The following is a 16,679-nucleotide window of genomic DNA, read 5'->3' as shown; positions in this document are numbered from 1 at the left end:
CTGAGAGAGTTCAAATCAAGTCGAGAGGTTACACTGGAGGTTACTCTTATACAAGCTTCAGTTAGACATTGCTACCTACCATCACTTGCCAAAGCCCCAACCAAAACCATTCCTGCCAATCCTAAAGAACACCTGGGACATTATATTAGACTCTACAAATGTTCCATGCACTAGGGTAATTTCCATAAACCTACAGCCTCCAGATGGGTTCCTGGATGAGATAAGTCCTAAAATGCAGAAAGGCCATTCTTTCCAAAACATTAACTAGTTCCATCCTCCTATCCCATATTATCGACATCCCCTTCCAACATGAAAAAGTTAGAATGGGCATAGGCCAAATACCTCTAAAGAGTGGGAGCAAGATCAAAGATGATGGTGGGGTTATACAGAAAAGGTCAGGTTTAACAAATGAGTATGAGTGCTGAATCATTATACTGATATTTCTTTTAGTCTCCAGAACCTTAGAGCAGCTAAAATAAAAATCCCAAATTGTGAAATTGTAACCCGTAGCAAACTCTGAAATCTGTTCTACGACTAATTGTTGTGATGTACTTTGAAATTTATTGCTTTTATGTGTATATGTTATTTAAAGAGAAGGAGGAGTATAACAGAGAAGATCGGATTTAACAAATGAGTATGACTGTTGAATCATTATATTGATATTTCTGTTGATCTCTGGTGTCTTGGAGCAACTAGAAAAAAAATGAAAAATCATGGAACTGTAACCTGTATCAAACTTTAACATGTGTTCTATAACTACATGTTAAAATGTACTTGGAAATGTATTGCTTTTTGTATATGGGTTATATTCCACAATTTACAAAAAATGTTTGAAAAAATCACTGGCCCTCAATATAAAACCTCTACCCCCACCCAATCCTCCCTCCCTGTCCCACCTCCCCAAAACTACCCATACCAACTCCCTGGTGGCTGATCCTTCCGTCCTGCTATCTTCCACACCCACCGCAAGGGTATCACGTAGCCCTCCAGAAGGCTGACCACACAGACTTAAAACAGCTAGTTGGCTAAGAGACGCAGGTGTGAAACATGACAAGGACTCTGTACTGCAAATCTGTCCCCACTTTCCTTTATTACCACAAACTTCAGGGTCTGGTTTTTCAATAGGAGCAATAAATGACTTTAAATGGTTTTTAAGAAAAAAAGTTATTAAAATGAGGGGTAGGACGAATGATTCTGATTACTCCAAACCAGGCATCTTCTTAAAGTAGAATGGTTCACAGATTGCAATGTCTATCAAATAGAAGCAAGGGTGGGTGAGGAGGAGAGGCCTGGGAGGCGAAGGAGCCCTCCAGGTAGTGGTGCCTGGTGGGGTTGGAGTTGCTGGTGGGGTGATCAGAGGTCTAGCTGGCCGTCTCTCCTCCACAGAAACAGCTGCCAAGTTGGGGTGTTTTAGTTTAAAAATTCCTGGTGAGGACAGAGTATCCGTGAAGGGAAAATGTTAAAAAACAAAGAAAAAGAAGTTGAAATGGGGGAGGAGAATGACAGCTGTTGCCTAAGAGCTTCTATATGAAAATAAAAATTAGAAAGTAAAGAAAAATAGAGTCTCATACAGTTCTGAGTGTTCTAACGATGAAATCATGATATGATGGAGGAGAGGACCAGTTTCTATCGCTGGTCTGCCCCCATTTAGCTTAGTTGGCCTCGATGCGGAGTTTCTTCTTGATTTGGGGCTCTTGGGGCTCTGACTCAGAACTGGAGTCTGAGCTCCCATCACAGGCATTGGTGGCGCTGCCCTTGGCTTCGGTGTTGACGCTGCTGTCTGAGGGGGTAGAGTTGGTCTGCCGCTGGGCACTCGACCTCGCCTTCTTCAGTGCGGAGATTTGCTGCTCCAGAAGAGCATTCTGCCGCTTGAGGTTGTCGATATCTTGTTGATGTGTGAGGTTTTTCCTCTGCATATACTTGATATATTCCTTGGCTTTGTCTAGGATTTGGACCTTAGACGCCTTCTGTCCTTGAAGTGATGGGACTGAGTCTCGCAGACTGTGAAAACTCTCTTTAATGTTCTTTCTACGTTTTCGCTCCAGTGCACTATGATGAGCCCGTCTGTCAGCGTTTCTCTCTTCCTTGTTACGTCTCATCTCCTACCGCCCAGGGAGCGACCTCTGCAGTTGCACAGGGAAAGCGTGAGGGGTGGAGGGGAGGGGCAAGCCACCAACACCAAACCGAGTCTCCCGTCACACAAAATACACACACACACACACACACACACACACACACACACACTTATTCACTCATTGGGTCTCTCACTTACACTCACTCGCTCTCTCACTCCCGCACCCACAGTATGGGCCAGAATCACCTCCTCACTGCAGTGCTCGATCAGCCAACCGCTGCCACAGGACGGGTCCGCACGTGGTATTTCCAAACTTTGGGCCAAAGAGACACTGAGAGCTGATGAGAGCATATACAGCTAATAAGATACAGCTTCGGTAACACCCAGTGTGTTGGTCTGTGTTGGCATGGAAACGTGCCTCACAGTTCCTTTTGGAATCTTGAGACCAATTGCATTAGGATTCTCATCCCTGCTGTTCTTTGGCATCTTCCCAAGGGCTGATCTCTTTGGTCATCCATCTTAAGGCTCATCTCTAGTCATTCTTAATTACTCTATGCATTCTCCACACCAGCCCCATCCTAGACTCAGTCACACACTGCCCTCTACCAACCATTTCCACTGAGCTTTCTGGAGCCCTTAATCTGGCTCTTGGTTCTCTTCCTGGGAACGGACCCCCTGTGTCCCTCTCAGTATTTGTTGCTCATTCTTCTTTGGCCCAGAACTCTAGGGCTGGGAGCCAGGTTACTATTATACTTGATTTCAAATGCCACTTCTGCCTTAATTTCGAACTCTTGCTCCTTTAAGGCTCATTTCATTCAGACACATCATCCTCTAACTTAGATCACTATCTTTATCTCCACCCATCTTTAACTCCACCTCAGACATTTACTTCCAAGAATACACCTGAGAACTTGTCATGCTTCACCTCTGATATATAACCCTCTGTCTATTCACAAATTTTTACTTCTCCAAGCCTCTCGCTCTCATAACCCTACACATCCACTCCTTGATCTAATCAAAACCACTCCATTTTTCTAATTATCAGTTCCCTTCTGGACTCACTTTCTTCTCTCAAACCCAAGGTTCATCACACCATCCCTTGAGTCTTGCTTTTTCCCATTCACCTATCTGTCCAACTAGTGAAATCCAAACCCCAAACCAATCCAAACTTCTGACCTTTTTTTCCTCTCTCCGGTTGCTGAACAGTGCTGGAGAAAAATCACACAACTATTCAGATTGGGGTCATTGCAAATTTATCTTTTGTTACTTTAGTGAGGCCCTTAGTGATGCCCAGCTGTCCCGCTCTTTGTCCTTAGCATATTCTCCTAGTCTTCTTTGGAACTATTTTCAAACCTTCCCCAATCTTCTCAAACCCTTAATCCCACCCCCTCCATCCTTAATCTCAGAAGATGTCCTTGATCCCCACTTCACATAGTAAATAGAAACCACCAAACAAGAACTCTCAATTTCTTGCTTCCATACCTATCAATTTATTTATACCTATATGCCTTGAGCTTGCTTTCCTCCTATTTGCATTGCAGACTTGTCTGTTCTCCTAAAGCCAGTTCCCCCAGTTTTGCTTTGGATCCTATCAGAGCCATTGTCCCATACTCTCCACCAGCAATCTCAGGAATCTCATACAATATACTATTGTTTCTATCGCCTGTGAATTAAATCACCCCCTCTTCATTGGAGTCTTATTTAATTAGTTCAGAGGCATTGGTTTTACAAAACAAATAAACAGCCAAAACCAAAATGAAACAAAACTTCCATAACTCTGAATATCTCTCTACTCTTTACCACCCTCAATCTCTCTTAACTTTTCATCAGAGCTTCTCCAGAGGGTGGTCTGCATTTGCTGTATTCACCTTCTTACCTCCTACTCCATCTTTAAACCGTCATCACCAGGCTTCTGCTCTCCCAACCTCACTCCCCATCACTCCTAAATTCAGTTTATTGGCTCCTTTGAGTTCTCTTTTACAAACCCAATGTTCTCTCTGTGTTCCCACCTTTCTCAGTCTCTCTTCAAATGCCCTCCCATTTACTTTCCTCTGTCCTGGAACCTATCTCCATGACATGATCCAGCCCTAGTACTGGCTGTGGTCAACAGAGTCCAGTAAAGATTTTGTGTGCTTAGGCCTCATTTCTTTGTCTTTTTCCTATTCCGTTCCTGGCATTTGCTGGTTCTAGTGTATACTTTGTAGTCTCAGTCCATGTTTGATTCCATTCTATGGAAATAAAAACTGTGTTGTACATACTGCCAAAGAATTATCTTGCAAATTAAGGTTTTCCCCTTTATCTTAAGACTAGAAATAAAAAAACTTATTTTATCCTAAAAAATAATACCATGGGCTCTGGTGTCAGAGTCTTGGGGTTCTAATTCCAGATCTATTGTTTCTTAGCTGTGCGACTTTTGATAAATAATTTAACCCCACTAATCCCTGGTACTTTCCTTGATAAAAACTGGGATAATAATTGTACCAATTTCACATTGTTGTCAAAAAGATTAAAAGAGATATTTTGTGTGAAATGCCTGGTATGTGGTTGGCATTCAGTAAATGTTATCTATATCTTCAAATGTTGGTGAGAATTAATCGTGTGCTTCTCCGTTGAGCTCCAAGCTTGTGTAGCCAACAGCCTACTTGGCATCTCCACATGGATATCTCACTGGCCCATTAAACTGTTCAGCACAACTCACGATCTTCTGACCTAACCTCGTCCTCTTCCCCATTTCACTGAATGACACCTTTACCCATCCCCTTCTCAAAATCAGAAACCTAGATATAATCCTTGAGTCCTCCCTTATGCTCAACCTCTATCCCATCCATCACCAAACCATTTTTACGTACTAAATACCTCTCAATTGCATCCACCTCTCTCCATCTCCACTACCACAATCCTACTGATGCCAGAGAATCATCCTGAATTATTCTCTTTTCCTTACACCCTACACCAATCATCAGCAAGTTCCTTTAATTATACCACCTAATTACATTTTATCCAACTCTTTTTAAATTTTTTTGTGAAATATATCATACACAGAGAGGAGTATATAAAACACATATACAGTTTAAAGAATAACCACAAAGTGAGCACCCATTAATCACCTCTCAGCTAAGCATAACCTGTAGTTTGGAAGTCCTGTCACTGTATGCTGCCCTCTGATCACATCCTTTTCTGTCTCTACTGAGGTAATCACTATCCTTAATCTTAAATAATAAATTCCTTGTTTTTCTTTATAGCTTTACTACTTACATAAGCATTCTTTAACAATATAGTTTAGTTTTGCCTATTTTTGAATTTTCTATAAAAGGAATCATACTTGTATATTTTTTTCATGACTTACTTATTTTACTCAACCATATATTTGTAAGATTCATCTATGTTAGCATGTGTAAATTTTGTCTGTTAATTTCCATTACTATACTGTATTCTATTGTACAAAGATACCATAATTGATTTAATCATTCTACTCGTGATGGTCATTTATATTTTTCCGGATTAGAGCTATTACAAACAGTTCTGCTGTGAACATAAAGAAGAGATACTCTAGGGTACACACATGCAAGTTGAACTGCTGGATCATGAAGTATGAGAGTCTTCTCTCCGATAGTGGCACGCTATATCCGAGGTGTTTGTATCAATTTACTTTTTAGCAGTGTATGTGATTTGCCATTGCTCTTCCTTGCCAACATTTGGTATTGAAACATTTTATTATTTTTATCAACTTCATTAATGTACAATTTATATAGCATAACCTTCACCCATTATAAGTGTATAATTCAATGAATTTAGTAAAATGTATTGAACTGAGCAACTATCACCAAAATCCAGTTTTAGAACATGCCTCATTAGTTTATCACCCTTCCCACTCATATCTCTAGACAATAATTCTCTGCTTTCTCTACAAACTTGCCTTTTTCTGGAAATTTCATATAGACTCTTACAATATGCGGTCTTTCATATCTAACTTCTTTTACTTAGCATAGTTTGAGGTTCATCCATTATGTAGCGTGCATTTGCAATTTTTTCTTTTTCATTGCTGAATGGCATTCCATTTTATGCATAGACCACATTTTTTTCTCCATTCATTGGTCAGTGGGTATTCAGATTATTTACAATTGTCGCTATTACAAATGATGTGGTTATGGGCATTTGTTTAAATGTCATTGTGTGGAAAAATGTTTTCATTTGTCTTGGGTAAATACTTAGGCATGATATTGCTGAGTCATATGGTAAGTTTGTCTTTTTAAGAAACTGCCAGTGGCTTCTTACGTCCTGCGCAGGGCTCCATAGTGTCCACAGCCCTGCTGATGGCAAGGGCCTTGGTTGAGCAAGGTTGCCTGATTGGCTAATAAATAGCTAGGAAGGGTACAGGTCAACTGCTCAGGGAGTATCAGTGACTGGATACATAGCGTATACCAGTCTGGAACAGGCAGAATGGCTGCAATCCCACACAGAACTATAGGTCCTCCAAGTCACAGAGGCCAGCACCCCTCCCCATGTGTATGGTAGGCTGGTTCCCCAAGGCGGAAGTAAAAAGATTTCACTAGTAGCAAAGGTTTAGTCTAACCAAGCTCCAATTGCAGAATTAATGAACAAATTCTGAAAACAGGTCCCCAGCACAGAAAAATCTGCAATAAGCACTAAAGGAACTGGGAGTTTTTGCCCATCTAGAGAGGGGCAGGGCTGACAGAAAAGAAAATGCCCAGAGGTTTTCTGAGTTGGACAGCATAAAATATTGAAAAAGGGGCACCAAGAGCATGGAGAGACATAGAGCCACATACCAAGCCAAGCTCTTGATGGATAAACACAAGCAGTCGGGGTCTGGCTCTGAAAGGGCTTTTTTGCTTTTTATTTTTATTTTTATTTATTTATTTTTTTACTTCTTAAGCAGCTTATTAGATAGAACTGAAAGCACTCCCAGGCTCCAGCACTGCACCTAGCAAGGGCATAACTAAAGCATGTCTGACAAACAAAGTAACTAGTCATGTGAAGGAGGTTAATTCCCTAAAGAGCATATCTTTCCCAACAAAAGGGGTGCAGTGCCAAGGTCAAGTGGAAACCCTCCTTCAAGGAATTAAGGCTCCAGGGGCTGGAAAAGAGAAGCACTCAAAGCCTGCCTACTGACTCACCTCCCTCTCGACCATACCACTGGCAGGGAGAGTCTGCTGAAATTAAAGGAACTGCATCCCTTTAAGGTGGTGAGAAGCTGTGGGCAGACAACTGCCACGAGCTGGGCAAAATAGGAAAAACACGGAGTCTAGAGGCTTCAAAGGAAAGTTTGACAACCTGCTGGGTCTCACCCTCAGGGACAACTGATGCTGGTTACTCTCTCCTTCTGACACGTGGGCTTCTCTGGTTTGGGAAAATCTGACTGGGGTGATAATATCTGAGGAGACCCTCCTCAATAAAAAGGCTGCACATAGGCATGGTAAGAAATAAAAAAATAAAAACTGAAAAGTTCTAATCAGTTGAACAGAATGATGCTAGAGGTCTAGAATAAATTGAGCTGAATGTCAAAGAACAGATAGAAGACAAATCCATCCAATAAGAAAATCTTAGGTAAAAGAGTGAAAACAACTTCCAGAATAAACTAATTAAGGAAATCAAATCCCTAGATTCCAGCAAAAAATAACAATCCATACTAGGAAAATCAAAGTTATGGCCCATTCAAAGAAAGAAACAAACACAGAAGTTGAAACAACTAATTCAGGGTGTTCAAAGAGACATGGAAAATCTCATAAAAAATCAAGTCAATGAGTTGAGGGAGGATATAAAGAAGACATTAGGTGAACATGAAGAAGAACTTGAAAGTTTGAAAAAACAAATTGGCAAACTTATGGTAATGAAAAGCACAATAGAAGGCATGGAGAAAACAATGGAAACCTACAAAAATAGATTTAAAAAGGAAGAAGAAAGGATTAGTGAACTGGAGAACTGGACATCTGAAATCCAACAAACAAAAGAAAATATAGGGAAAAGAATGGAAAAATATGAGCAGGGTCTCAGAGAATTTAATGACAACATGAAGCACATGAATATACATGTTGAGGGTGTCCCAGAGGGAAAAGAGAAGAGAAAAGGAGGAGAAAGATTAGTGGAGGAAATAATCACTGAAAAATTTCCATCTCTTGTGAAAGACATTAAATTACAGATCCAAGAAGTACAACATAACTCAAACAAAATAAATCCAAATAGACCTACTCTGAGACACTTACTAACCAGATTCTCAAATGTCAAAGACAAAGAGATAATTTTGAAAGCATCAAGGGAAAAGGAATTCATCACATAAAAGGGAAGCTCAATAAGACTAGGTGTGAATTTCTCACCAGAAACCATGGAGGCAAGAAGGCAATAGTATAATATATTTAAGGCTCTGAAAGAGGAAAACTACCAACCAAGAATTCTATACCCAGCAAAACTGTCTTTCAAAAATAAGGGGGAGGTTAAAATATTTTCAGACAAACGATCACTGAATTTGTGACTAAGAGACTGGCTTTAGAAGAAATACTAAAGGGAGCACAACAGGCAGATAGGAAAAGAGAGGTCTGAAGAAGAGTGTAGAAGTGAAGAATATCAGTAAAGGTAAAGAGAGGAAAAAATAAAATAGAACTTTATAAATAAAAAAGACTAAATGGTAGAAGAAAGTACTGCATTTATAGTAATGACATTGAATGTTAATGGATTAAACTCCCCCAATCAAAAGACATAGACTGGCAGAATGTATTAAAATACAGGACCCATCTATATGCTGTTTGGAGGAGACTCACTTTAGATCCAAGGACAAAAACAGGTTGAAAGTGAAAGGTTGGGAAAATATATTTCATGCAAACAACAACCAGAAAAAAGGAGGGGTAATTCTACTAATATCTGACAAATTAGACTTCAAATGTAAAACAATTGAAAGAGGCAAAGAAGGTCACTGTGTAGTAATAAAAGGAGCAATTCAACAAGAAGAGCTAACAATCACAAAAATTTATGCAACAAGCCAGACTGTTTCAAAATACATGAGGCAAACACTGATAATACTGAAGAGAGAAGTAGACACCTCTACTATAATACTTAGAAACTTCAATTCGGCACTCTCATCAACAGATAGAATATCTAGATAGAGGATCAGTAAGGAAACTAAATTTGAATAATATGATAAATGAACTAGTCTTAACACATATTTACAGAACATTACACCCCATAACAGTAAGATACCCATTTTTCTCAAGTGCTCATGGATCATTCACAAAGCAAGTCACAAAGCAAGTCTCAATAAATTTAAAAAGATTAAAATTATACAAAACACTTTCTCAGATCATAATGAAACAAAGTTGGAAATTTATAACAGGCAGAGGGCCAGAAAATTCTCAAATATGTGGAGGCTAAACAACATACTCTTAAACAACCAGTGGGTCAAGGAAGAAGTTACAAGAGCAATCAGTAAATACATCAAGGCAAATGAAAATGAAAACACAACATATCAAAATTTATGTGATGCAGCAAGGCAGTGTTAAGAAAGAAATTTATTGCCTTAAATACCTATATTAAAAAAGAAAAAGAGGAAAAATTGAGGAATTAACTTTTCACTTGGAAGAACAAGATAAAGAACAGCAAGCTAACCACAAAGCAAACAAAAGGAAAGAAATAATGAAGATTAGAGCAGAAATAAATGACATTGACAATGTGAAAACAATCAAGAAAATCAACAAAACCAGAAATTGGTTCTTCAAGAAAATCAATTAAATCGATGTACTAAGGGTGACGCAACAAAAGAGAGAAGATGAAAATGAATAAAATCAGAAATGGAAGAGGAGAAATAACCACTGATCCTGAAGAAATAAAGGAAGTAATGAGAGGATACTATGAGTATCCTTTATGATACAAGGCTTTATGATAAAAGACTGAACAATGTAGATGAAATGGACAACTTCTTTGAAAGGCATGGACAAACAACACAGACTCGAGAAGAAATAGATGACATCAACAAACCAATCACAAATAAAGAGATTGAATCAGTCATTAAGAAGCTCTCCAAAAAGAAAAGCCCAGGACCAGATGGCTTCACATGTGAATTCAACCAAGCTTTCAAGAATGAGTACCAATCCTGCTCAAACTCTTCAAAAAAATTTAAGAGGAGGGTAATCTACTCAATTCATTCCATGAGGCCAACATCACCCTAATACCAAAGCCAGATAAAGATACCACAAGAAAAGAAAATTACAGATCAATCTCTTTAATGAATAGATGCAAAAATCCTCAGAAAAGGGGGTGTGAAGGTAATTCAATGGTAGAATCTCACCTGCTATGTGGGAGACCCAAGTTCAATTCCCAGCCCATGCACTTTTCAAGACAAACATCAGAAACCAACAAAAACAAGTAACAAAAAAAAAATTTCAAACAATGGTGCTGCAATAACAGGATACTCACATGGAAAAAGAATGAAATGTGACCACACCATACAGCATACAAAAAAAATTCTCCAAAAAAAATACTTGCAAATTAAAAGAAATATACACCATGACCAAGTGGCATTTATTCCAGGTATGCAAAGCTGGTTCAACACAAGAAAATCAATTAATGTAATACACCATATCAATAAGCCAAAGCAGAAAAGAACACATGATCATCTTGATTGCTGCAGAAAAGGCATTTGACAAAATTCAACATGCTTTCTTCATGAAAACATTTCAAAGGATAGAAATAGAAGAGAACTTACTCAACATTATAAAGGGAACATATGAAAAACCCACATCTGGCATCATTCTCAATTGGGAAAGGCTGAAAGCTCTCTCTCTAAGATCAGGAGCAAGACAAGGGTGCCCACTGTCACCATTGTTATTCAACATTGTGCTAGAAGGTCTAGTCAGAGCACTTAGACAAAAAAATAAAAAAATAAAAAAATAAAAAAATAAAAGGTATCCAAATTGGAAAAGAAGAAGTAAAACTTTCACTGTTTGCAGATGACATGATATATATGTCAAAAATCTGAAATAACCTACAGCAAAGCTACTAGAGCTGAATAATGCATACAGCAAAGTGGCAGGGTACAAGAACATCACTCAAAAATCAGTAATGTTTCTATACACTAGTGATGAGCAATCAAAGGAGGAAATAAAAAAATTCCATTTATAAGAGCAACCAAAAGAATCAAATATTTAGGAATAAATTTAACTAAAGATGCAAAAGACCTATACACAGAAAACTACAAGAAATTGTTAAAAAAAAAATCATGGAAGACCTACATAAATGGAAGGCATACCATGTTCATGGATTAGGAGACTAAATATAGTTAAGATGTCAATTATGCAAATTGAATTACAGATTCAATGCAATACCAATTAAAATACCGACAACTTACTTTGTGGAAATAGAAAAATCAATAACCAAATTTATTTGAAAGGGCAGGGTGCTCCAAATAGCTAAAAATATCTTGGGAAAGAAAAATGAAGTGGGAGGTCTCACACTATCTGACCTTAAACTGTATTTTGAAGCTACAGTGCTCAAAACAGCATGGTACTGGCACAAAACGAAATAAATAGTGTTCAGAAATAGACCATCTCATCCATGGACAACTGGCCTTTGACAAGACAGTCAAACAAACCCAAAAGAGACACAGCAGCCTTTTCAATAAATGGTGCTTGGAGAACTGGATAGCCACATGCAAAAGAATGAAAGAGGATCCATATCTCACATTTTATACAAAAATTAACTCAAAATGTATCAGAAAACTTAACATTAGTGCTAAGACCAAAAAAACTGTTGGGAGAAAATGAACGGAAACATCTTATAAATCTTGTAATAGGAGTTGGTTTCCTAGACCTTTCACCAAAAGTATGTCATTGAAAAAAGAACTAGGTAAATGGGAGCTCCTCAAAATTAAACACTTTTGTGCATAAAAGACCTTTGTCAGGAAAGTAAAAAAGCAGCTTATGCATTGGGGGAAAATATTTGGAAACCACGTTATCAGATAAGAGTTTAGTATCCAGAATATTTAAAGAGATTGTTCAACTCAACAACAAAAAGACAAAACAACCCAATTAAAAAATGGGCAAAAGACATGAACAGACAATTTTCAGAAAAGGAAATACAAGTAACTAAAAGGTGTATGAAAAGATTTTCAACTTCATTAGCTATTAGGGAAATGCAAATCAAAACCACAATGAGATATCATCTCACACACACAAGAATGGCCATTATCAGAAAACAAGTGCGAGAGAGGATGTAGAGAAAGAAACACACTTATCCACTGTCTATGGGAATGTATAATGGTACAAATTCTCTGGAAAGCAGTTTGGTGATTCCTCAGGAAGCTAAGTATAAGAACTGCCATATGATCCAGCAGTCCCATTACTAGGAATATATTCAGAGGAACTGAAGGTAAGGACACAAATGGACATTTACACACTGATGTTTATACCAGCATTATTTATGATCGTCAAGAGATGGAAACAGCCCAAATGTTCATCAATGTATGTTCTAGTTTGCTAGCTGCCGGAATGCAACACACCAGAGATGGATTGGCTTTTAATAAAAGGGGATTTATTTTGTTGGTTCTTCAGAGGAAAGGCAGCTAACTTTCTACCGAGGTTCTTTCTTATGTGGAAGGCACAGGATGGTCTCTGCTGGTCTTCTCTCCAGGCCCCTGGGTTCTAACAGCTTTCCCCAGGGTGACTTCCTCCTGCATCTCCAAAGGCCTGGGCTGAGCTACAAGTGCTGAGATGAGGAATGCTGAGCTGCTTAGCTTTGCTACATTGCTATCTCTCATTTAAGCACCAGCCAATTAAGTCAAATGTCACTCATTGCAGCAGACACGCCTCCTAGCCGACTGCAGATGTAATTAGCAACAGATGAGGTTCATGTACCATTGGCTTATGTCCACAGCAACAAGACTAGGTATGCTCACCTGGCCAAGTTGACAACTGAATCTAACTAACACATGTCCACCCCTTGTCAACTTGGCAACTTCAAGCATCAGCCTACACAGATGTAAAAAATTCTCTTGCTGTGGACCTGTGAATCTCAAAACAAGTCCAGTGCCAATAAGCAAAGGAGGATATTCACAGGATACAGATTTTCATTTCCATAGGGAGAAATTGGAAGAAACACAGATGTAAAACCTGCAGGGCAAGCACTGTGGGATTTCAAAGTCTGAAAGTCATTCATCCTTCAACTATAGAAAGTGGCAGTCCCACCCCTTCCAAGGGCCTATGTAGTGGCCGGCCTCTTTCCAAATCAACCTCGGGGAACATCGAGGAGACCACCTCTGGGCTCCACTCTCTCCAGGCATCAGGGCCACCCCTGGGCTCTCTGCCATTTCTGGGGCACACGTTCAACCCCTCCACATGGTGGCAGCCAGGCTCTCCCAGTCCCCCAAGGAGTGTGCTACACCTTTTCCAAGGCCTGAGGCTGCACAACTCTTCCACTGCAATGAGAGGGGAGACTCATCCTCGCCCTTCAGGGTAAACTCACCCTCTCCATGTATATGGGTGGGTCCACTCTCCTAGCTGAGGTTTCTTGGCTTCAGACCCGAGCTTCCATGGTTCTTACTCTGCAAACTCCAATTTTTCCCTTTTGTGTCCTCCTTTGCCAAGATTGGCAGTGGTTCCATTTATACCAACTGTCTCTTCAAACCCTCCAGGACTTCTCTATCATTCTCTTCACAGTTCTTCTAAAGTCTTCCCTTTAGCCATCCAAAAATTGTTCCAACATATCTGGTATTTGCAAACTGCAGCAGCTCCCCACTCTCCGGTACCAACTCTGTTCTAGTTTGATAGCTGCTGGAATGCAACACACCAGAGACAGATTGGCTTTTAATAAAAGGGGATTTATTTTGTTGGTTCTTCAGAGGAAAGGCAGCTAACTTTCCACTGAGGTTCTTTCTTATGTGGAAGGCACAGGATGGTCTCTGCTGGTCTTCTCTCCAGGCCCCTGGGTTCCAACAACTTTCCCCGGGGTGACTTCTTTCTGCATCTCCAAAGGCCTGGGCTGAGCTGCAAGTGCTGAGATGAGGAATGCCGAGCTGCTTAGCTTTGCTACATTGCTATCTCTCATTTAAGCACCAGCCAATTAAGTCAAACATCACTCATTGCAGCAGACACGCCTCCTAGCCGACTGCAGATGTAATTAGCAACAGATGAGGTTCATGTACCATTGGCTTGTGTCCGCAGCAACAAGACTAGGTATGCTCACCTGGCCAAGTTGACAACTGAATCTAACTAGCACAATGAATGAGGGGCTAAACAAGCTGTGGTATATACACAGGATGGAATTCTATGCAGCTATAAGACAGAATAGTCATGAAGCATGTAACAACATGGATGAACCTTGAGAACATTATGCTGAGTGAAATTAGCCAGACACAAAATGTTGAATACTGTATGGTCTCACTAATATAAACTAATACTAATGTGTGAACTTTAAAAGTTAAAGATCAGAACACAGTTTATCAGGAAATGGAAAGATTGGGCATTTGGTGCTGAAAGAATACAGATTGCGCAACAGGACTGATTGTTAAAATTCAGAAATGGATAACACCATATGTTCTAGTTTGCTAGCTGCAGGAATGCAACACACCAGAGATGGATTGGCTTTTAATAAAAGGGGATTTATTTTGTTAGTTCTTCAGAGGAAAGGCAGCTAACTTTCCACTGAGGTTCTTTCTTACATGGAAGACACAAGATGGTCTCTGCTGGTCTTCTCTCCAGGCCCCTGGGTTCCAACAACTTTCCCCGGGGTAACTTCTTTCTGCATCTCCAAAGGCCTGGGCTGAGCTGCTAGTGCTGAGATGAGGAATGCCGAGCTGCTAGGCTGTGCTACGTTGCGTTCTCTCATTTAAGCACCAGCCAATTAAGTCAAATGTCACTCATTGCAGCAGACACGCCTCCTAGCCGACTGCAGATGTAATTAGCAACAGATGAGGTTCACGTACCATTGGCTTGTGTCCGCAGCAACAGAACTAGGTATGCTCACCTGGCCAAGTTGACAACTGAATCTAACTAACACACCGTACTACCAGATGGTACCACAATAATATAGGTACACTGAATGAAGCTGAATGTGAGTATGGTTAAGGGAGAAGTGCTTGAGGCGTGTATGAAACCAGAAGGAAAGATAGAGGATAAAGACTGAGATGGTAATTACTTAGAGTGGAAATGTTGGTGATTAAATGTACAAATATAAAAACATTTTTTGCCTGAGGGAGAACACATAAATGCAAATATGGCAAGGGGTCGAAAATGGATGATATACAGGAAAAAGTGCAATAAATGCAAGCTAGTGTCTATAGTTAACAGTAAAATTGTAATATGCTTCCACTGAATGTAACAAAGGCATTATGCCAACATTAAATGCCAACAAATGGGGGTCAAGGGGGAAGGGTATGGCTTCTATGCCGAGGAAGAAGAAATGCCTTCATATTGATTACGGTGGCAAAGGTGTGTCTATTTACTTAGGTTGTAATGTATGATGTGTGAATAAAACTGTTTAAAAAAGAATAGAGAGAAACAAGTGCTAGAGAAAATGTGGAGAAAGGCATGGATCTATTTACTGTTGGTAGGGAAACTGAGAGACAAACCCCGCTGGATGTGGTTCCACAGGAGACTAGGGGTGGGGTGGCCATACAATCTTGTAACCCTCTTGCTAGATCTAACCTGGAGGAACTGAGAGTGGGGAAATGAATTGACATTTGCACACTGGTGTTTATGGCAGCAGTGTTCAAGATTCGCAGTAGATGAAGTGTCCTAAGGTTACAATGACTGAGGAATGGAAGGGGGAACTGTGGTGTTTACATACAATGGACTACTTAGAGGCTGCAAGAAGAAATGAAGTTGTGAGGCTTGCACCAAGCGAATGAACCTTAACGGCAGTGTTGAATAAAATGTGAGAAATACAATAAAAAATTTGTCAGTCGCTGTACTATTTTATATTCCCACCAACAATGCACAAAGGCTCCAACTTCACTTAAATGTTCTTTCCAATGGTAACATATTGGAAAACTATAGTAAACTATCACAACTGTGATAATGATGTTGATTCAACGAAGACACAAAACAGTTCTATACTCACAAGGATTCTTCAAGTTGCCCTTTTGTAACCACACTCAATAATCTCCTGAAACCCACCCCCACTCCATCCTTAAACCCTGGCAAACATTCTGTTCTCCATTTGTATCATTTTGTCCTTTCAAAATGTTATATAAGTGAAACTATACAGTATATAATCTTTTGTAATTGGCTTTTTTTCATGCAGCATGATTCCTGTCACATTCACCCAAGTTCACGTGTGTATCAATAGTTCATTCCTTTTTATGGCTGAGTAGTATTTCATGGTGTGGATGTACCACAAGTTCTTTGCTATTATGAATAAAACTGCTGTGAACATTTATGTATTGATATTTCTGTGAATATACATTTTCATTTCTCTGGGAGAAATGACCAAGAATACAATTGCTTAATAGTGTCTTTTGAACTGCTAACGTTTCTAACTTTGATGAAGTTCATTTTATCAAAAGGTTTTCTTTTATAGATCCTACTTTTGGTGTTGAATCTAAGAATTCTTTGTCAAAACAAAAGTCATAAAGGTTTTCTCCAACATTTTCTTTTATGAGTTTTAT

General features: G+C 39.4%; 1 pseudogene across 1 annotated transcript; it reads right to left on the bottom strand.

The window, feature by feature from the left end:
* Nucleotides 1-1,082: 1,082 nt before the first annotated feature.
* On the bottom strand, nucleotides 1,083-2,469 carry LOC143670379 (protein max pseudogene; annotated as a pseudogene). The gene is made up of 2 exons (XR_013169344.1): nucleotides 2,321-2,469; nucleotides 1,083-2,123 (listed from the first exon to the last, which is right to left on the bottom strand). The product of XR_013169344.1 is annotated as a protein max pseudogene (transcript).
* Nucleotides 2,470-16,679: the final 14,210 nt, after the last annotated feature.

Source organism: Tamandua tetradactyla, chromosome X (assembly GCF_023851605.1).
Source record: "Tamandua tetradactyla isolate mTamTet1 chromosome X, mTamTet1.pri, whole genome shotgun sequence".
NCBI lineage: Eukaryota > Metazoa > Chordata > Mammalia > Pilosa > Myrmecophagidae > Tamandua > Tamandua tetradactyla.
Note: the sequence above shows the minus strand (reverse complement) of the source record. Positions and strands in the feature narration are given on the sequence as shown.